The following is a 21,963-nucleotide window of genomic DNA, read 5'->3' as shown; positions in this document are numbered from 1 at the left end:
GCGATCCTAGACGAGATACCTTCTGTGACATGTATGGATGTAATAAAGAAAAAAACTGACCAATGAGATAAGAACCAATACCGAACACAATTATCAATTTTTCTCATCAGTTAAAACATGTTACTTTTATATAGAGAAAAAATATTTGAAATGGAAAAGGTAATGTTCTTTTATAATGTTCACTTTCTGAGTGTTTGTTCAACGAATTTTAATTGGATCAACAACACCTAATACTATATGTAGAGCATGAGAAAAAGACGCTTCGATAACTGCATAGTCAAATGGATCCAGGGCATGATCACACATAGACGAGTCACCTCGGAGCTGGGCGGGTCGTCAACATATGTGATTGCAACGAAAGGTTGTCCACAAGGAGGGGTTTTATCACCCCTCTTTTGGTCACTTGTAGTTGACGACCTTCTGATAAGTTTAGAGGTAAAAGGATTCGAGGTACGAGGCAAGTTTGACGACGTGTTATCGAGCAGAATGCAGACGGCCGTTAACTTTACAAATTCTTGGTGTATCACAGAAGGTCTGAGCATAAATCCCTCAAAAACAACAATTATTCCGTTCACCAAAAAGAAAAAAACTGCATCTGCAGTCTCATCTTGGTCATCTTGGGGGAGAGGAAATAAAAAGCAGCGCTTCAGTGAAATATCTAGGTGTAATCTTAGATGCTAAATTAAACTGGAACGCACACTTAGATTCAATAATCAGCAAGGCCAACTCAGCTCTATGGGCATGCTCTAAAATGATAGGAAGAACATGGGGCCTTAAACCAAAAATGGTTATGTGGGTTTACACTGCAATTGTGCGGCCTAGGATAACCTATGCCTCACTTGTATGGTGGCACTTTCTAAGGAGACTGTAGCTACAAAAAAGCTAAACAAACTCCAACGACTAGTATGCGTTGCAATGACTGGAGCAATGCGAAGTACACCCTCAAAGGCATTGGAGGCTATCCTTCACCTGGTACCTTTGAACCAATATGTTCAGCTAGAGGCTAAAGCGCTCTAAAGCTTAAAAGATGGAAAAAAATACTAGACGGGGACAAAACTGGTCACTTGAGCATTTTGAATCTTTTACCCATTGGACCAGCCTCAGAGATGAACAATGATTGGATGGAACCTAGGACCAATTATGACATTCCATACAGAGTGATCGGACATTCTCGCGCAGTATGGGATGAAGGTGGCCCCAACGTTCGTAATGGTTCATCATGTTCTACACTGATGGGTCGAAAATGGGAATCAGAACAGGTGCTGGAGTGTATGGTCCCAGAACAAAAATCTCTGTGGCAATGGGAAACTGGCCAACAGTTTTTCAGGCAGAAATAGCTGCAATAATAGAATGTCTAAATGTCTGCCTCAAAAGAAAGTATAGACATGCTAACATCTGTATATTCTCTGACAGTCAAGCGGCACTTAAAGCTCTAAATGCCTTCAAGTGCTCTTCAAAAATTGTCTGGGAATGCATTTCCCTTTTACGACAATTAAGTCAGATAAGTGCGGTACAATTGTACTGGATTCCTGGCCATTGCGGTATAGAGGGCAAGGAGCGAGCAGATGAACTTGCCAGGAACGGCTCAAACTCACCATTCACTGGCCCAGAACCATTCTGTGGACTCTCCGACTGTGTGTTGAAAAGCGAGCTGAAAAAATGGGAAGACCGGGAAGTGACAGCCAATTGGATGGCTCAAAACTTGAACAAGCGACAAAATTTATTACGCCGAGTACTAAAATTACTCAACAGCTGCTAAGTTTTGATAAGAAAGACTTAAGCACATTCACTGGACTTGTAACAGGACACTGCCTGAGTAAATACCATAGATGATATTTGTCGCTTTTGTAATGCCGAAAGTGAAACCTCGGAACATTTGCTCTGTAACTGCGGAGCTCTAACTAGACACAGACTTCAACACCTTGATAAAGCTATTCTGGAGCGCAAAGAAATTTGGTCTGCGTCGCCGATCAGGATTATAAATTTCATCAAACAGATTATTCCTGATTGGCACGTATCACGCTATAGCTTTCAGTCTACTCCTTCATCAATAAGTAGTAGATAAGCTTGAAGTGTAGTATAACAAAAAGTGGTATACCACAATAGTTCAAAATAATGGACGCAGTGGTTCACACCAAACAGGGGAAAAAAAATTTGTGGAGCATATGGGAAATCACTTTTTCTAATATTTCTTCACTTTTCCAATTTTTCTCGTACTTTCCTTGGGTAAAAATGAACACAACAAAACAGACAACTCAAACCAAACGACCCGTTCTCGAGCGCGAACACACCTTGGTTTTTATTTATGAAAATTGAAATAAATCGTTTCATATATCAAGTCATTTTTAACACAACTGCTACCATATACAATTTTACACTTACACTTGTGCTAAATTTTTCACAATACACGATCGGTCATTGATATGAAATTTCACGAAGTAACCAACTTGCAATTCCGATGTCCCCCAGGCAGCTTGGTTTTGATTTGAATTTCGACGAATCAGAAGTGGGTATCCGTTAGGATAGGGGTTGAGATTTTTCAATTGTTCGATACAGTCAACTCTCCCTAACTCGATATCCAAGGGACCATCGAGTTAGGGAGGTATCGAGATACAGAACATTTTTTCATATTTTTTTTATGCCACAAATTGCAAATATATGATGTTAGGGTAAGTGTCCCAATATTAGGGCTTAAAAATATGACCCAATTAGGAATAAACCAATTATGGTACATGGGGTTTACTATAATTGGTACCATTGCGTATACAGGATATTACTATAATTGATTTGTTTTTGTGCATTAGTACATTTACCCTATATGTACTAATGGGCATGTACTATTATACATTCTTTTCTCAAATTTAAAATTTAATTTAAAATACATAGGATGTTTGTTTAGTAGGCCAGTTTTATTGTAGAATGGAATTGCAAATGGAAAAGGAACTAGGTTAACAAAGAAAATATTAATTATGTATGTAATTCAAACTAAATTGTAACGATCACGCAGGAACTGTTCAATCGCAAAGAAATGTTCAAATAGTTTCACGGGAACATTTTCAGTTGATTGCAATATTTCGGACATATTCTTTAGGTTCGATTTAACGTTCGAAGGACTACTATTTTCAACGTTTTTTTCAGCTTCTTCAACACTTTCCAGTATATCGGTATCAGTCATTAGATCACTGCAAATCACGTTTTGATCCATTTCGCAATATTCATCAAATGACGATGAACAATCGAATGGTACTGCACTGTCGACAGCAGCAAGCTCACGACGCATTAATTCTGCCAGCGGAATATCATCATCATCATTTATGGAAAATCCGGCTTTCCTGAAGCAATTTTGAACAGTCTCAGATTTAACCTTGTTTATCCAAGAGCGTGAAAGTAATTCAATTGCATCCAATACCGATATATCTGAAGGGTATATTTGTATAGAGTATATTTGAATACAGTATGAGTGCTGAATAACATGAATGTAAAAAGGAAAACAATACCGTTGTATCCTCCATTTCTAGCAGTCTTCGTTTTACTAATTCATGGCGATAGTACTGTTTCAGGTTCTTGATTATGCCCAAGTCCAGCGGCTGAACTGCAAATTTATCGATTTAAGCTTTGGTTGGAGAGATTTTGGGTGCGCTGTACAATTATCAACGAACATGACCACCTTTGAGAAGAAAGAGATATAAGTATGATACATTCCCATTACACATAATTCCCGAATCAACACCTTTCTATTTTCTTTGGAAAATCTTTCGTCAAGTTGCATAATCCATTTCTCAAAAAGAATAGAGGTTATCCAGGCTTTGGTGTTACTCTCGTACTGGTAATGGTAATGATTTCTTCTTTTTGAAACACCGTGGGTTTTTACTCTTTCCAATGACCAGCAATGGTAGTTTATCGCTTCCGTCCATGTTGGTTGCACACATGACTGTCAGACGTTGTTTCGAATATTTTCCTCCGTGGCAAGTTTCTGATCGAAATGCAAATGTTTTGTCTGGCAAACATTTGTAGAAAAGTCCTGTTTCGTCTGCATTGTAGATATCACGTGCATCATACTCGGCGATTATACTGGGTAGGGTTTGCGAAATCCAGTTGTCCGTTACACTGAGATCTACACTGGCACTCTCGCCACATAGCTTCCGAAATGTCATCTTTTGCCGTTTTAAAAATTTACTTAGCCACCCAGAACTTCCTTTAAAATTGGGAATTCCCAGTTTCTGGGCAAATTCGCAAGCCTTCTCCCGAAGAATAGAACCTGAGAGAGGTAAATTATTCTCTCTGGCTTGATTGACAAAAATTTCCATTGACCGTTCCAGCTTCTCGTTCCCAACCAACCTTATACGCTTTTTGTCCACATTCAATTTTCCCATCCGATGCCATTTTTCCTTTTGCTTGAATAGTGTTGACACCGTACTTTGTGCAATACTGAAATCTTTTGCAACTTCAGACACCTTTCGCCCATACTTTTCGACCTGCTCGATGATGCTCAAACGCTGCGCTATGGTTAGCGTTTTAATCGTTCGCTTAAAAGGTTTTCCCTGGTTTTCCACACTTGAAAAAAAAAATCCTCGATAATACGAACACTTCGTCTTCACTTTCAAGAGCAATTGAAATGACAGCTAGAAACGCACAAAAACAAGTATGCGAAAATCAATCGAGTTAGCGAGGTAAAAATCCATGGAAAAATGAAACAAAGCCCATCGAGTAAGAGAGGCATCGAGTAAGGGAGGTATCGAGTTAGGGAGAGAAGAATGCATGTAAAATCAAAGGTGCCATGAAATTCATCGAGTTAGGGAAAATATCGAGTTACAGAACATCGAGTAAGGGAGAGTTGACTGTAGTTAGTTTCATGACATATATTATATTCTTCAAAATAAAAAATTGTTATGAAGTGCCAAAATCGATTGACGTAAAAAATTCATCAATCCATCATGAAATGACTGAGCAATAAGCGTTTGAAATTGGACTATTTTCACGACGTACTATATTTTCGATTTTCAATTTTCAGTGATCATTTGTTTTTAGTGTAGAATTTTTAGTATTTTTAGTGTATACGAATAAATGCATATTTGGGGGACTTCGAAAACGAGAGCGTTACGTTGAAGACACAATATCAGGTCAGGTCAGGTCAGGTCAGGTCAGGTCAGGTCAGGTCAGGTCAGGTCAGGTCAGGTCAGGTCAGGTCAGGTCAGGTCAGGTCAGGTCAGGTCAGGTCAGGTCAGGTCAGGTCAGGTCAGGTCAGGTCAGGTCAGGTCAGGTCAGGTCAGGTCAGGTCAGGTCAGGTCAGGTCAGGTCAGGTCAGGTCAGGTCAGGTCAGGTCAGGTCAGGTCAGGTCAGGTCAGGTCAGGTCAGGTCAGGTCAGGTCAGGTCAGGTCAGGTCAGGTCAGGTCAGGTCAGGTCAGGTCAGGTCAGGTCAGGTCAGGTCAGGTCAGGTCAGGTCAGGTCAGGTCAGGTCAGGTCAGGTCAGGTCAGGTCAGGTCAGGTCAGGTCAGGTCAGGTCAGGTCAGGTCAGGTCAGGTCAGGTCAGGTCAGGTCAGGTCAGGTCAGGTCAGGTCAGGTCAGGTCAGGTCAGGTCAGGTCAGGTCAGGTCAGGTCAGGTCAGGTCAGGTCAGGTCAGGTCAGGTCAGGTCAGGTCAGGTCAGGTCAGGTCAGGTCAGGTCAGGTCAGGTCAGGTCAGGTCAGGTCAGGTCAGGTCAGGTCAGGTCAGGTCAGGTCAGGTCAGGTCAGGTCAGGTCAGGTCAGGTCAGGTCAGGTCAGGTCAGGTCAGGTCAGGTCAGGTCAGGTCAGGTCAGGTCAGGTCAGGTCAGGTCAGGTCAGGTCAGGTCAGGTCAGGTCAGGTCAGGTCAGGTCAGGTCAGGTCAGGTCAGGTCAGGTCAGGTCAGGTCAGGTCAGGTCAGGTCAGGTCAGGTCAGGTCAGGTCAGGTCAGGTCAGGTCAGGTCAGGTCAGGTCAGGTCAGGTCAGGTCAGGTCAGGTCAGGTCAGGTCAGGTCAGGTCAGGTCAGGTCAGGTCAGGTCAGGTCAGGTCAGGTCAGGTCAGGTCAGGTCAGGTCAGGTCAGGTCAGGTCAGGTCAGGTCAGGTCAGGTCAGGTCAGGTCAGGTCAGGTCAGGTCAGGTCAAATCTCGGTCTCCGGCGTAACGCTTTCGTTTTCGAAACTTTGATTTTACACCCCGGTATAGAAATGAAAGACGTAGTCCTACGTCCAAAAATTGATTTGGGTATTAGACTACGGATGAGAAATGGATTACGGTGCAAGATCAGAGCCCCGCCTGTCGGGTTGACTCATTAGGCTGTGAGTGGTGGGGTGGAGGTAAGAGTTGAAATGGTCGAGTTGTCGCCATCACTCATCTATTTGGAAGGGTGATTATTTGTTATTAAATATAAACCTAAATTATTTGAACATCGGTTTCAATTTGGCAACCTCGTTAGACCGCGTGTGTTTTGGACACACATTTATTTGTTTTTGCACCGCGATGAAAAGCCTAACGCGACCATTCTCAAACATGACACATATAATATTTACAGTGGATTGATATTGCACTTAACTATTATGGTTTGCGCCGAGATGTAGACTCAAAGGCGTGGCGCTCGCAGCGTATGCTGCGAAGATGAAATATTTCACCCGTTTCATGACAAATATCGGATAAGGCATGCATCTTTGGCGGAATGCAACAATGCGTTTGCAACGACCAATCGCTTCCTTGTACCGATCCGTGCATGAATCAACAAGGACGACTCATAATATGTATCGCCGAAGGCACGAATCCGCCTTCGAATTGTATTCCCTCTCAATTATCATTTCTCTCAAACACCGATAGCGGTTCCCGGAATAAATCGCCACAGAAAACGACTGCAACAGAAACCACCGCTTATAAAATGTGTAGTAGGCTATAAATATTGTGGCGCGGTATTGTATTTCAAAACAAGAATTAACCGGGCAAACGTATCGCCCCAGGCAAACGTAACGCCCCGGGCAGACGTATACCGTCCGACGCTCGCTAGAGCTCGGTCGGACATTGCTAAAGGATCGTATCCTATGTTTCAAACTAACCGGGCAATCAGTGGATCCCAGGTTTGCGTGCGAGACACCGCCGCTTCCGACGGCGGGTCGGCGGTGGACTCGGATTGCGTCATCTTGGCGGCATGGGCCGCCTCGATTCCTTATCCTCGCCAAATGGGGACTTCGTCCCCATTACATTGTCCTCAGAATAAATTTCGAAAAACGAGAACAAGAGAATAAATTTATAATAGAAATGTGAGGCACATGATGTTTTTCCCGCGCCAAATATTTCTAGCCTACTACACTTTTTCTAAGCGGTTGTTTCTGTTGCAGTTGTTTACTGTGGCGATTTATTCCGGTCACCACCGATAGCATATCGCATTCCAAGTGATGTGTCATCATAAATTCATATTCCCCCCGCTAAGGGCCTATCTGCCCATTTGGTGATTCCAATATGACTCGACTGTTCCGGTAGCGAATAGCCGACTATCCCGGGCCGGGCCAAATCCCAATTTATCACTCACTAACTTGTTGTTACATACATTCGCAAGATAGCGCAGACATGAAAGATCACCATTAGCCATACGAACGATTCCCTCCCCCCCTGCAGCATCAGAGCAAATGACAAATATGTGCAATCTGATCATTATTGTCATTATTATCATTATTATTATTATTGTCATTGTTGCAATTCTTCGAGACGGGTGGTGATATACCTTCTGCAAGTGTGCAATGTTTGCAAGTTGATATTCATAAGCAGCCGGATGGCACAAGTCCCTTAAAGTCAGCAACTCATGCGTGCTTCGAGTCCGGATTGTCATACTCGCACAGCTCCGACCTCCGACCGTACCGAGCGTAAGGACCCATTTACAATCGTAATGACAGAGCAGAATTGCATTAAATTGTTCTACAAGACAACGTCGCCCGGGCCGGGAAGACATGCTGAAATAAATGTTTGCACTTGCAGCGCTGGATCTGGAAGCTCGGTGTGCTTCGTAGCTGGGGTCCTGAATGTGGCCAGCATCCGGAAAAGGATACACCGTAAGCAGAAACGCAGGGAAGAAACATAATAGTGATGCTTGTGCTTTGGATGGCAGCTTCGGAAAGCAAACATGAGATATGCTTTATCAGCAGCAATGGCTACAGAGACAATAAATCCCCACACATAATAATGGCATTAAATAACTGGGAGTTTTCGCAAGGGTGGGTGGGAAAATGCATCTGTTTTGTAGCTGTCTGGGAAACTGTATTTTATGTTCTGTAAACCACCAGTGCCAATTTTGAATCAATCTCAACTTGTTAACAGAAAAACAGTGTTAAACCTCACCACCACATAGTACCTTACTCATTCACCTTTGGCACCTTTCCTTCATTAACTCAAACCGAAAAAAAAACTGCAATCCTTTCGGGTAGCTTTATCATATTCATCACAGAGCGCAAGTGAAACTCGCATCCTTCGCGCAGCTCCCTGCGGAGGAAAAACTTTTTAATTTACTGTTTATTTGTATTTATGACCGTTTATTACATTTTACGAGTTTTCTTTGCACCCATCAGCGATGCTGGCGATGGGGTATATATGTGTAAAAATATGAACCGTGCGGTTGCCCCCCATATGGTCTGAAAACTCTTCGATGCCGTAGTTTATTAGCATTTTCCCGGCTTGAAGCGCCATTTCGCTGGAGAACTGGTATTTTTTTCTGCTCCTCTGCCCAGAAGAAGGTGAGTGTGGTCTGAAGAGGGTTACTATAATTAGTTTACCACTTTACGAAGTATGTTTTTTTTGCCACCACATCAACACCAGTTCTGTAATGCAACACAATGGTGTTGCTGTTCGTTGCTTTTGATAGATGGGGAATTGAGGTTTGCGATGAACGAACGCGTAAACCGGATAGGAGACTATTTGGGAAACGGTTTCCGTTGGATCGAACTGTGTTATTGAAATTATGGTACTCATCCTTCAATGAGATTTTTGAGAAATCCTGGGGAAGTTTCTCGTTATGTTGGGGTTTCATAACCGTCAATTGATGATTGATTATCCTACGAGAGATAGAAGTGAACAAACGTTGGAAAGTGATAGAAACATCTGTTCAATGTAAGCAGAGTTGCCAACTATAATTTTTAAAAATCAGGAAGAATGGAAATAAAAATCAGGAGAAATCAGGATAGCCCATATTGGGTTGTCCGGGAAGTTAATGTCGATTTTTGGGAGAATAAAAGCATATTTTTTCAATAAAAAATTATAATTCAATTTTCCATCCACGGTTTTGTTTAAACATCTTTCGTCATCTTTCACGTAGCTCAAATATTCTATCCTCCTGATTCTTGTGTGCTTCCTCATCAAAAACTGTTGCGAACCATGTTTGTTGGATGATAGGTTGCTTGGTAGTAGCTCATATTAAAGAATTCATTCCAAATCCCTCCAGAAACAGAGTATAACTTTCCTGGGGCGAAGATTGGGGCTTCATTTGGCTCAATATTGCTGTGAACAGGGTTACTTGGTAGAAGCTCATAATCCAAAATTCCTACCCAATCCTACCAGTCACAGGGCACGTCTTTCTTCGGGTAAAGATCGGCTTTGGGTTTAGCTAATTATTTCGATTACCCAAAGTTTTCAGCCGATCAACACTGTTGTCAATGATTCATTTTCATCACCCGTCACGATTTGCTTCAAATCGGAATTCTCATTGTGTTTTTGAAGCGTGTCGCAGACCGAGATGCAATCTATTGAAGGTTTTACCAAGTTTCACCAGATCCACATCAACGGTTATTCGAGATTTTTTTTGTCCTCTATTATAGTTTTTTCGTTGGAACATTTCGAATGGTTCGTCACTTTTACTTCCATTTTTGAAAGAATGTCGGGAGAGAGAATTGAATTGAGGATTATTCTTGATCAGCGTTTCGATTTGGTTTTCATCTGAGGCGTCTTTCCTAACAACTCTATATAGATTATTCAATATTCTTTTTTTCTAAATGTTCCATATACCGATTTGATATATTTAGATGTTATTTCATGTGAAATATAACGGAACCAGTATCTTTTTTGTTTAGCTCTACATAATTTTTAGTGGCTTCCGTTCCTAGTCTATTCTTTTAATATTAGTGTTATCAAGATTGAATTGAAAGGAAAGTTGTTCAACCGATGTTCAGGAATGTAGAAGAATTGATAAGCATGGTATAAACTCTCCCAGTGCACCCGTGGCCGAGTGGTTAGCGTCTCACATTATCATGCCGGGTGTTCGGGTTCGATTCCCGTTCTGGCCGGGGGATTTTTTCGTCAAAGAAATTTCCTTCGACTTGCACTGTGATCACGCGTATTCTAGAGCTTGCCCCTCGGAATACATTCAAGGCGTGTTATTTGGCTTAGAAAATCTCCACTAAGTATTAATAAATGACGCTAGTCAATGCATACGTTGAGACGGCAAAAGTTCCGCAGGGAACGTTAACGCCATTCAAGAAGAAAAATAAACTCTCCCAGAAGTGGAAAAGCCAGCATGACCCCGCATCTTTTGATCGTTAATATTCTTTCCGAAAACCTGCAGCACTACAGCCAATTACACGAAAATCTATATTCAGAATTTATCTGTTTTCATAGTTCATGTTTTGAATATTTACTCACCAAAAAAGAAAAACATATCATCAGAGGAAAAATTTAACATTGTTTTCAAATTTATATGATAATTGGTTCGATGATATAAATTTCATTATATTGACTTCCCAAACAAAATTTTTCTCTTGGATACTTCTACACTCAGAAGCGTATTCCTTCATCAATAATCAATTCCTCAAATTTGTCAAATATTCTGGTTTCATGAAATTATCCAGCACTGGTTTTGAAAATCTTAGAACAGTTTGAGTGTTGTGAATATAGTTCGCGATTTTCATTCTGGAAAAGTTTATTCAGTCGATTTACAACTGACAATATGTATGATAAAAAAAGTTAGGCACATATTTGAACCAGAAGAATTTTGCTAAGGATTCTAGTAGGTATTATGTATTTTTTTTTCTGATATAATGAAAAGTGCAAAAATCAGGATAAATCAGGATGATTTTATAAAAATCAGTGTAAATTGAGCGTTTGTCAGGATATCAGGGAACGTGACAAAAAGTCTGGGAAATCCTGAAAAATCTGGAAGGTTGGCATCACTGAATGTCATTCTGATTATTAAAGAACGGGTAGGTTGACCTAATAGTTCAGGAATAAAAACGGGACACGAAAAACAAAAAGTAAACTAAACGATGTAATTTATTTTTTTGATAAATTTTATTGAATGATGGGACCGAGAAAAAAATACTTTCCGGTTATGTCCTTGTGGACGTAAACGTTCCTGAGAAAGAGTGAGAGAGAGAGAAAGAGAGAGACAGAGAGAGAGAGAGAGAGAGAGAGAGAGAGACAGAGAATTGTATTATGAATATTTTGATCTTTCACAGTTCATTCCTCTTTATTTTTGAAAAAGGCAATTTTCCTTAACTTAAACTTAAAGAATTTAGAAAGAAAATATTCGACGTCTCACCCGCCGACTGGTAGCTATTTCGATGACTTCCGAACAGTAATTGCTTCTCAGAACTGAATCCCACAAGGGCACATTAATTTATTTTTCTCGCTCGATGCGTTGTGACATGTGCGGAATCGGCTCTCAAATCAGCAGAGAGAAACAGCAAACATATGTCATAGCACAGTTGCTTATCTTATTCAACAAGTGCATAATGCATTGCTCAAAATGCTTCCATTGAATGGTGCAAGCAATTGGCACAGCAGCAATATTTCCAAATTGAATTTTAGCTTTAGCACATAGTGTTGGCTGATCGCTGACTAGAGCGAAAATAAAAATTGAAATGCTCTGTTGTTTCAATTTTTAGTTGTAATGTGTACCTCTTGCTCGACGCAAGGTGACATTGCGTGCAAAAATGTTACTTGTTGTATATTGGAAGAGTGATGAATAAAATCGCAAAACCTACCAATGTTATTCGTTTACTTGTTTTACCATTTACACTAAATATGTTTTGGACAAAAGAATTGCTTGGGAACATTTTCTGTTAGTTTGTGTATTTGAAATCATAATCCAACCATTTACTGAAAATATATTAACGTTCAAAATCTATATACTTTTCCCACCCGAAACATTTAAATAGGCCTTTATATCGAAAAGTGAGACGTAGTCCTACATCAAAATAAAAAATCAAAAGTTCGTAGAAGTACCAACTCTGCTATCTGCAAAGAAGGAATATAACTATGATGTAGAAACTTTGCGAAGAATGATTGATTGATTTTTTTGTTTCACAGAAGCTTTACACTACAAAGTTTACCACCTTTTTTCTAAAAATTACATAACTTTCGAACTACTGAACCGATTTAGATGATCGACATATACAAATGTAAACCAATCTAGTCTTCTATGAAAAAAAAACTATTTGCCAAAAAATGGATTTTGACTTAGGACTACGTTTTTCATTTCTGTACCGGGGTGTAAGTTCAAAGTTTCGAAAACGAGAACGTGACGCTTGGAGTGCAAGGTTTTGAACGCTGATACTTCATTGCCGGCTCAACGGAGTGATGTGATAATCACTTTATTCGAAAGACGAAATGTCCAAGAGTTATATGATTGTTATTTATTTCAGTAGCCAAAAATTGCTTTGGAAACAGACTATTTAAATCACATAAATCTGTATATAAACGAATGTCCGCTCGGAAATCCAATCAGTTATGATAGCGCAGCGGTGGATGTACGATCGCTGGAATCTGGGTGTTCCCCCAAGACAAATTTTAAATTCAATGAGCATGGGGGAATCGGCATTGCAAAATAGATGTAAGGTGTGGGTACTTTTGTACCCGCAAGCATTTTTGCACTCCGGAATGTGTGCGGACTTCAAAAGCGATTTGAACACAAACAATAAAAAGTTACTACAATCAATAATTACGAAAACAAAACATATTTTTTAGCAAGTTCAACATTTTTTATCAAAAGCTAGCTCATCGGCTTCAATTTGATATGTCGATCATCTAAATCGGTTTAGTGGTTCAAAAGTTATACATTTTTGAAAAAAGCCATTTTTGGGAAGAAGTGGAAAAAAATGATTTTTTAGACCACTCTAAAATGTGAATGGGCACCCTAATAAAAAAAAATTAGAAAAAAAGAGTCTAATGGTTTGCGATAAAGAACAAAATTACCAGTTTCAACGAAAATCTGAGAACCACTATATCGGTTTGGCCGATATAATGGCTGAATTATAGTAGACGCTCAGAAAAACTTCGAACGATGAATTTCTAACTCAAAATATTTGCAGATAAGGCATATAGAAATTGAATAAAAAAAGTGTCAACCAATCGGCAATTCAAGTTTGAATCATTCACAACGGTCTTCAAGAACACCTTCAAACATGCCATATGGTCTTGCGATTCTCACGAGGTTAATCCCTAAGTTTACCACTTTGAGCGGTGTGGGAAATAAGCTCACGCAACTGGCAGCAGATTATTTTGGTGCCCGCCACCTTACCCAGGCTACCAGCCACCAGATCGGTACAGTCCTTGTGCCGATCCCGTTGACAATTGACATCAAACCAACTTTTAATCATGTTTTAATCCCTTCGCTCCATTACAGACGAAGGGTTTATTGCTATGGGAAATGGTTACCTCTAGAGACGAGACGGACATCACGCACATTATAAAATATGAACGCACTGTTGGAGCTCGGGGCCACATTTTAGCACCCCCTCTTTGAAGATCGTAACTCAGCGCTGTCAACATTTTGGACAGAATATCTGAAATTAACTGAAATGGTGAATGTGGTGCTAAAATATTTCATTCGAGTGAAATTTCATTACGGAAAACCTGACTCGAATTTCAATAACGCTGGAATATCTTTGTTTTAATTAGCAGCTAACATAATCAAATCCTGTGATTGACCTTATTCCCCGCTGCAATAACTATTTACACAACTATTAAGTGGGGATCAATCGAGTCGCTCCTTCTGTAATCCGTTTGCTCCAATGCAAGCTAATCACCTGGCTGCGGCGGTCTCTATGTTCTGGTCACGAATTACCAACGTAAAACAAATCCGTGTAAATGCCATTAAATAGAATTTATTATGCAAATAGTTTTTCAATCAAGCTTAATTGTGTGTGTGTATTTCCCCCGACGGTTTCTGGCACTTTTGTGTCGGTTGCACCTGTCGAGAGGAAATGAGGGAGGTTCATTGGAGCCATCGTCATTAGGATTTATTATTTGATTGCATGATGTTGATTGTATGGTTCGAGCGGTCAACCAATCTTCTGCTCGCTCGTGAATCGGTCGGTTGTTTTTTTTCCGGATGGCGTCGAGAAAAGTTGTTGTCCACAGCACACAATATGCAGCGCGGAGGTGAGGCTGGAGTTAAGGAGGGGGAACACGGACATCGAGAGTCCCGCGGTTGGAATTAGAAACACGCTCTTCGACTGCTGACAAGAAGCGCTTATAATAATTTAATAATTATGGTTTTTCCACGTCGAAAGTCGTCGGAAAAGTACACTCATTCGAATCCCGGTTGGAGCAGGATGGCGAACAAAAAACGGAGAAGTGATTTAGAATGGGGGAAAAGTTTCCCCCTCATCAAGTGCGAAACTGATTTGAGGATGTGGGGCGAGGATTCATCGCTTCGTTTAATTTCCGACAGCTGCGAAACAAAAAGTGCACACGGCACATGGATTATATCGGAAGAACATCAGACAATTCCATAGGGACTGTTCAAGCAGAGGAAGGTGATGTCGCTACTGGTCGATCGGATCACGCTCGCTATCGTGACCAACGGAAATTATGATTTGATTTATACCCATACCAGAGCTTGTAAGAAGTCGGTCGGTACTTTTTTTTACGTGCCGGTCATTTTGATCTTCGGAGAATCTATTATTTCTAGGGGAAATGAATTGGTTGCAAAGGGAGCCAAGCAAATATTTGCCCTGTCTTTGATAGTTACGATGTCTATTGCTTTGATTCTCTACCGTGAATTCCAGGTTTATTGTTGAGAATTAATTCTGGGAAATTTTGCGATGGTAGATACATTTCCGGAGAATTTATTGATAACGAGACATTTGTTAGAACGTATGTACACTATTGTAAATCTATCATGCCTCTAAGAATACTGTCTCCCCACTTATAGTGAATTGATTGGACACAGGAAACTATTTTGATAATTTTCAGTTGAATAGTTGAATGAATTGCGATTATTTGAATGACCAAGTTCTCGAGTGATAGAGACGATCCGAGGAATTTTTTCCGATTACAGAAACTTCTGGATAATCAAATCCTGTTCAATTTTTAACGTGTAGTTCTCATGCTTCCCGTTTCGTTACTTTCAAGTTACACAGTGGTTGGCAAAAAATGCGCCCATTCATTTTTTTTCATTCTTTTCATTTTTTGGTTAAATTAAAAAGTGAACACATCATTATAATTTTTAAAATCTCATTTATCATGTTATTTTTGAACTTCTTTCATGTTCTACTAAGAAAAATAAAAGTTTTTCTTCCGGAAAAAAAATTGTATTCCAGAAAAATCAGTGACGAAAAAGGGCTCAGATCAGAAAAGCTTCAAAGAACGTATCAGTAGGCAAACAAGAACATTTCAATAATTGAATAATGAATCCATGCGTAGCTTCGATTCCATTCTACAGGAAATTACCAGCAACATGTCTTCTAGAAAAAATAGAGAAAAGACAGTCCACAGTCTGAACGTTGTAGATTTAACCCTATATAAGGCCGTGACAACTATATTGCATGGTGGGGAGCCCATCCCGAAGATCTTATAATGTTGTATCGAACAACTATTCTCTCAGTGATGGAGTATGGCAGTTTCTGTTTTCAATCAGCTGCCAAAACACACCTCATTAAACTCGAGCGAATTCAGTATCTTTGTCTCCGTATTGCGTTGGGATGTATGCCCTCAACGCATACCATGAGTCTCGAGGTTTTGGCAGGCGTACTCCCACTAAAAGATCGCTTCAATTTATTATCTCTTCGGTTCCTCATCCGGTGTAAGGTTATGAACCCATTGGTGATCGGAAATTTTGAGCAGCTGATCGAGCTAAATTCTCACTCTGGATTCATGAGCCCATATCATGAATTCATCTCCATGCAGGTTGATCCTTCTTCGTATATTCCCAACCGTGTTTGTTTTCCTGACTACATCAATTCCTCTGTACATTTTGATCTGTCCATGAAGCAAGATATCCATGAATATTCAGATTATCAACGATCGAGGATCGCTCCAACGATCTTCGATGCAAAGTATGGGGGTATCAATTGTGATAATATGTACTTTACTGATGGGTCCACTATAAACGAGTTCACAGGATTTGGAGTGTTCAACAAAATTTTCAGCTCCTCCCACAGTCTTCAGTTTCCTTGCTCAGTGTATATTGCTGAATTGGCAGCGATACACTGGGCGCTGGACAGCGTCGCCTCACGACCTGTTGAACACTATTACATTGTAACGGATAGTCTTAGCTCCGTCGAAGCTATCCGTTCAGTGAGGCCGGAAAAGCACTCGCCGTACTTCCTTGAGAGAATACGAGAAATTTTGAGTGCTTTATCCAGACGCTGTTATGTCATTACCTTTGTGTGGGTCCCTTCTCATTGCTCAATTCCGGGTAATGAGAGGGCTGACTCATTAGCAAAGGAAGGTGCGATTGAAGGCGATATTTATTAGCGTCAAATCGCCTTCAATGAATTTTACTCTTTAGTCCGTAAAAATACCATCGCTAACTGGCAACGCAAATGGAACGAAGGTGAATTGGGCCGGTGGCTCCACTGGATTATCCCTAAGGTTAGCCTCAAACCATGGTTCAAAAGTCTGGACTTGAGTCGGGACTTTATTCGCACCTTCTCCCGACTCATGTCCAATCACTGTTCGTTAGACGCGCTACTCTTTCGTTTCAATCTGGCCGGCAGCAATATCTGCGTTTGTGGCCGAGGCTACCACGACATCGAACACGTTGTTTGGTCGTGCGAGGTGTATCTGGTCGCCAGATCGAATTTAGAAAACTCCCTTCGGGCTAGAGGAAGACAGCCCAATGTGCCGGTGAGAGATGTGTTGGCTCGGTTAGACCTTGATTACATGTCCCAAATATATGTTTTCCTTAAATCTATCGATGTTCGTGTGTGATTATCCTTATATCCTTATACCCTCCATTTCTTCCTTTATGAGTAATTGGTCCGCTTGCTATAAACAGGAGAATGAAATGTAAATTCACAATAGATGTACGAATAGATTTAAGAATTGAGTGTGTGTGATTATCAACATTGTAATAATTTCCTTATACCCCATCCTTTTCCTGAGAAAAATATGTCACCCTTCTAATCTCGAGTTCACCGCGAGTAATCGGTTTCCCACATTACTAACCATAGATTTAAGAAAATTGTTCATATATATAGTGTTAAAAATATATTTAAGATTTCGGCTCCTTTAAACTTATGCAACTGAGCCTGTAAAAATAAACGAATTTATAAAAAAAAAAAAAAACTATATTGCCACCCAGGAAAAATATTTTTTTCGCTGCACTTGGAATATTATTTCGGTTTTTTGCTTAACCAAAGACTTCTAAAGGTATCTGGGAATACTGTATTTTTTAGGGCTACTAAAAATGTTCGATATTAATTTGGGAGTCATTTTTATGTAGAAAAAACGAGATTTCAAAGAGCCGAGAGGCGATCGTTATCACCACGTCATGTTTATTTTAGGATACAGTCCCATGGGTGACAAATCCATAAACATGGCGAGGCGTGTTTGATGATTGGATTGGCATCCTGACATGTACAATAGGCAAACAGAGTTGGTAGATATTAACGATACATGAATTAACAAGTGAAGAAAAATAAACGAGAGGGGGTAGTCCTAAACGCGAACATACAGAATACGGTTACTCAAGAGAAATCCCAATCCAACAATGCAACGAGTTTATAAGTTTTTCACTGGAAACGTTCGATTTAAGATCTACTGTGTAAGATCATGCAGTTTTGCCAATAAAATAAATGGAGTATTTGATGAAAAATTCAAATTTTCATTTGTTTCTTTGAAAGTCTATATAAAAAACGTTTTTTCTCGCTACCCTAGAAATATTGTTTTGATTTTTGCATAACCCAAGGTGGAATAAAGTGATTTTACAAGGCAGAGACAATTTTTGGGTTTACCGGGCAGTGGCAACTATATTGCCACAATTTTTTTTTCTATTATAAATAACTTATCGAATATCCATGTAGTTTTTCTGCAAAATCACAGCTTCTACGCTCCCGAAAACATCATTCCCAAAGAAATAATACACAAAGTAAACATATTTGACGTCCTCAATGCCGCCGTGGTCTGGTTGCTAGCTGGACGGATGTCAAAATCGGGATGAAGGAATATGACAGAAGCGAAGCACACGGTTCATATTGTGCAGGAAGTTGAAACTTTTTACTTCTATAGCCTGCTGCTACTGGTGTCACTCATGCGGATATTGGTGCGGCTGCTATGCTACCGCTTCTCCATCTGAACTGAATCCCGGATAGAAATGAATTATCGGTTCGGAGCGGGAAAGTGAAATATTTATGTATTAATTGGCTTTAAAAAAACAAAGGGGTTGGGCTTGCAACGCATCGATTCGCTTCTCCTCAGGCTTACATTGTATGTGTCATTAACCTCAAACCCGCTTTAGACCTCCAGTGAACGTGAATGTGAACAGAATAGTACGATAAATTCACGGTGAACCATAAAATAAAAAAAGATGATTTTTTTTGAATTTCGATGCGGGGTGATTTGGTCCAGTAGATGGAAATTCGATCCAACGTGTTTTTTGGTGTTAATTGGCTAACATAATCGACAAAAATAAAATTGCACGTAATTAGCAGTTACAGTATCTGTTTATTTGTTTATTTATTTATTTATTAATTAATTGATTTATTTATTTATTTATTTATTCATATATTTATTTATTCATTTATTAAAATCTTACACATTTTTTGATACACCGAAGTCAAACATATCAGACACTTCGTTGAACTTGCTACAGCAGACGTCCAGTGGATTGTTCATACCATAGGTGAGTGACTGAAGCGATGTGTTCCGTAAATCTTAATTTATTGTCTACGGGAATATCCTTCACGGTACTCGTACGCTTCAAACGTGAGCGGCTGAATAAAATCACGCAACATTTGCTAACATTGTATTCCATTCCATTCAAATTGCACCATTCCAGAATAATGTCGATGTCCGATTGCAGCGCACAACAGTCTACCCGCGTTTGAACTTCTCGATAAAACTTGAGATCATCTGCATACAACGATTTCGGCGATTCCAGCGCTTTACAAACGTTGTTGATGGACAGCACGAAGAGCAACGGCCCCACAACAGTGCCTTGGGGTACTCCGGAATGTATCAGGAACGGGACAGAGCATACATCACCAACTTTTACCGAGGAACTGCACCCAGTAAGGTGAGACAGGATTCGTTCTGTTAGCCACTCTGGAAGTCGTATTCTCTTGAACTTTTTAACAGCTAGTGTGTGAAGTCAACATAAACAGCGTCGACCTGCTGCCGCTTTTCCGTTTTGTCCACCAAAGTCGATACGAAACAAGTTGGTTGTAGTCGAGCGTTTTTTCATGAAACCATGTTGGTAGGCAGAGATTATGCATTTCGTAGACTGGTAGAGCACATCGTATACCATTCCTTCGAAGATCTTCGGCAAACAGCTAGTAATAGAGATACCACGATAATTTTCTACATCGTTGAGCGACCCAGACATATGCATTGGCGTGATTGAGACGGATATCCAGATAGTGGGAATACATTTCTCACTAAGAGAACGGTTGAACAGCAGACTTGCTGGAGAAGCAAAAGAGCTCGCACACTGTTTGATGATGGCGGTAATTGATCCGGCCCAGGTCCTTTTGATTCGTCGGTAGATTGTAGCTTGAGCTGCACTTCGTGTGTTGAAAAATTCATCCGAGGCACGTTCACATCAAACTGCGGAATACTGTTCAGGTAGCTTTCTGTCAAAGGTGGTGAGTTATTACTTGACATACTTTGAAGGAAGGACGGGAACATGTTCGCTGAACAAAAATATCGCTGCTAAAGTCATCCAATCAATTCATTCATTTGTTGCACACAGCTCTCAATGCTTGTGTGAGATACGAGGCTGAATAGGGCAAATCACATTGGGCCTGATTCTCGAATACACTACGAATACACTTCACGGTGGAAACGGAATAAACGTATTCGCGATGACAACGGTACGGTGTCGACATCTGGATACGAGATTAGTTTCCACTGAACTTATCATTATAATATCAAATTATCTTCAGATGAAATGTTTGTATGAGATTGTTATATCACATGAAGAAAATAAAGTTTTCCACTCACATTGAATACCAGTTTGTTACGAAGAAGTTAATTTTCATTAATGATTTTTTATTTGAAAAGTGCTCATTATGCCTGAAAACTCATCATTATCTTCGACACTTCACTAACTCGTAAAACGTAGTTCAATGGCGTGCCGTTTATTTAGTTTCCACCGTGAAGAGTATTCGAGAATCAGGCCCATTGTCTCTTCTACATGCTGTGCGAGATCTCAGAAGGCAGTTACACGAGAAAGTCTCGCAAGCACTAATGCACGAGCATTCGTGTACACAACACATGTGCATCGTTCGCATCGAAACGCGACGAGACATTCCTGAACGCATCACATAATTTTACGTAAGAGAAGAGAAAGAGCCAATCCTAAGCTCGCGTGCTAAAGCCCGGTCTCATCGCTTGAACATAGAAGAGTTGTGAGCAGAGATGCCAACCTTCCAGATTTTTCAGTATTTCCCAGACTTTTAGTACGCTCCCTAATATCCTGACGAACACTCAATTTATCCTGATTTTTCTGAAATGATCCTGTTTTTTCCTGATTTTTGTACTTTTTACATTATTCATAATAAAGATACTGGTTTCCATTCCAAAGTTTTCTATTAGATAGTTCTGCGGCTCGCACTTGAATATATCTTTCAACTAGCAATAATCGCACCTCGGATGTACCTCATTGGTTACGATATCGCCACTGCGCAAAGCTTTGAATATATCTTACATTAAGTTAAATTCTCCAGACGCAAAGTTGTACCTTACTTTTTATCTCTACCCTCAATTGTTTCGTGGCTTTCCAAAACAGTGCTAGAAAATTTCATGAAACCAGATTGTCTGACGAATTTATGAAATTACAACGAGATTGAGTTTGAGGAATAACATTGCTGTATTGAGGATAATGTGTAGATGTATCCCCAGAGTTATTAATGTAGGAATACTTTTCAGAGTGTAAAATAAATCAAGAGAATATTTTTGACTCCACAGTCAATATAAAAAGATTTTATATGTAATTCGTTCGTCTGATTCAAAGTAGAATCAAGTTTAATGATGGGACATGGTAAATATCTATCTATAATAATATAATAATGATAATATATATCTATAATCTATAACCGTACTAAATACAGGGTTTTTCAACTTTAAATTCCGAAAGTAAATTGAAATAAAACACACTTAGAATTCGAATTTCGATGAAACTTTTATTTCAAATTAAAGTTTGGTATATGCCATTATGTGTGAAATACAACATCATTCAAATGTCCACCTAGGGCTTCCTCGCACACCTTGATCCGGAACAGGTAATTTTCGATGACTTTTCGGCACATATGGGGCGGTATCTCGGTCATAACTTCACGAATGTTGTCTTTCAAATGTTCAAGAGTTTGCGGAGAGTTGGCATAGACACGGTCTTTCGCATAACCCCACAAAAAAAAGTCTAGCGGGTTCAAATCGCATGATCTGGACGGCCAATTGGCATCACCAAAACGCGAAATTATGCGTCCCTCAAATTTCGTTCGCAATATGGCCATATTCGGTCGTGTTGTGTGCTACGTGGCGCCGTCCTGCTGAAACCACATGTCATCCGTATCCATATCTTCAATTTGTGAAAAAAAAAATCGA

The 21,963-nt window shown here is 40.0% G+C and overlaps 1 pseudogene; it reads right to left on the bottom strand.

The window, feature by feature from the left end:
- Positions 1 to 20,922: 20,922 nt before the first annotated feature.
- Positions 20,923 to 21,052, bottom strand: LOC129772066 (U4 spliceosomal RNA; annotated as a pseudogene).
- Between the last annotated feature and the right edge of the window lie 911 nt (positions 21,053 to 21,963).

Source organism: Toxorhynchites rutilus, chromosome 2, assembly GCF_029784135.1.
Source record: "Toxorhynchites rutilus septentrionalis strain SRP chromosome 2, ASM2978413v1, whole genome shotgun sequence".
Lineage (NCBI taxonomy): Eukaryota > Metazoa > Arthropoda > Insecta > Diptera > Culicidae > Toxorhynchites > Toxorhynchites rutilus.
Note: the sequence above shows the minus strand (reverse complement) of the source record. Positions and strands in the feature narration are given on the sequence as shown.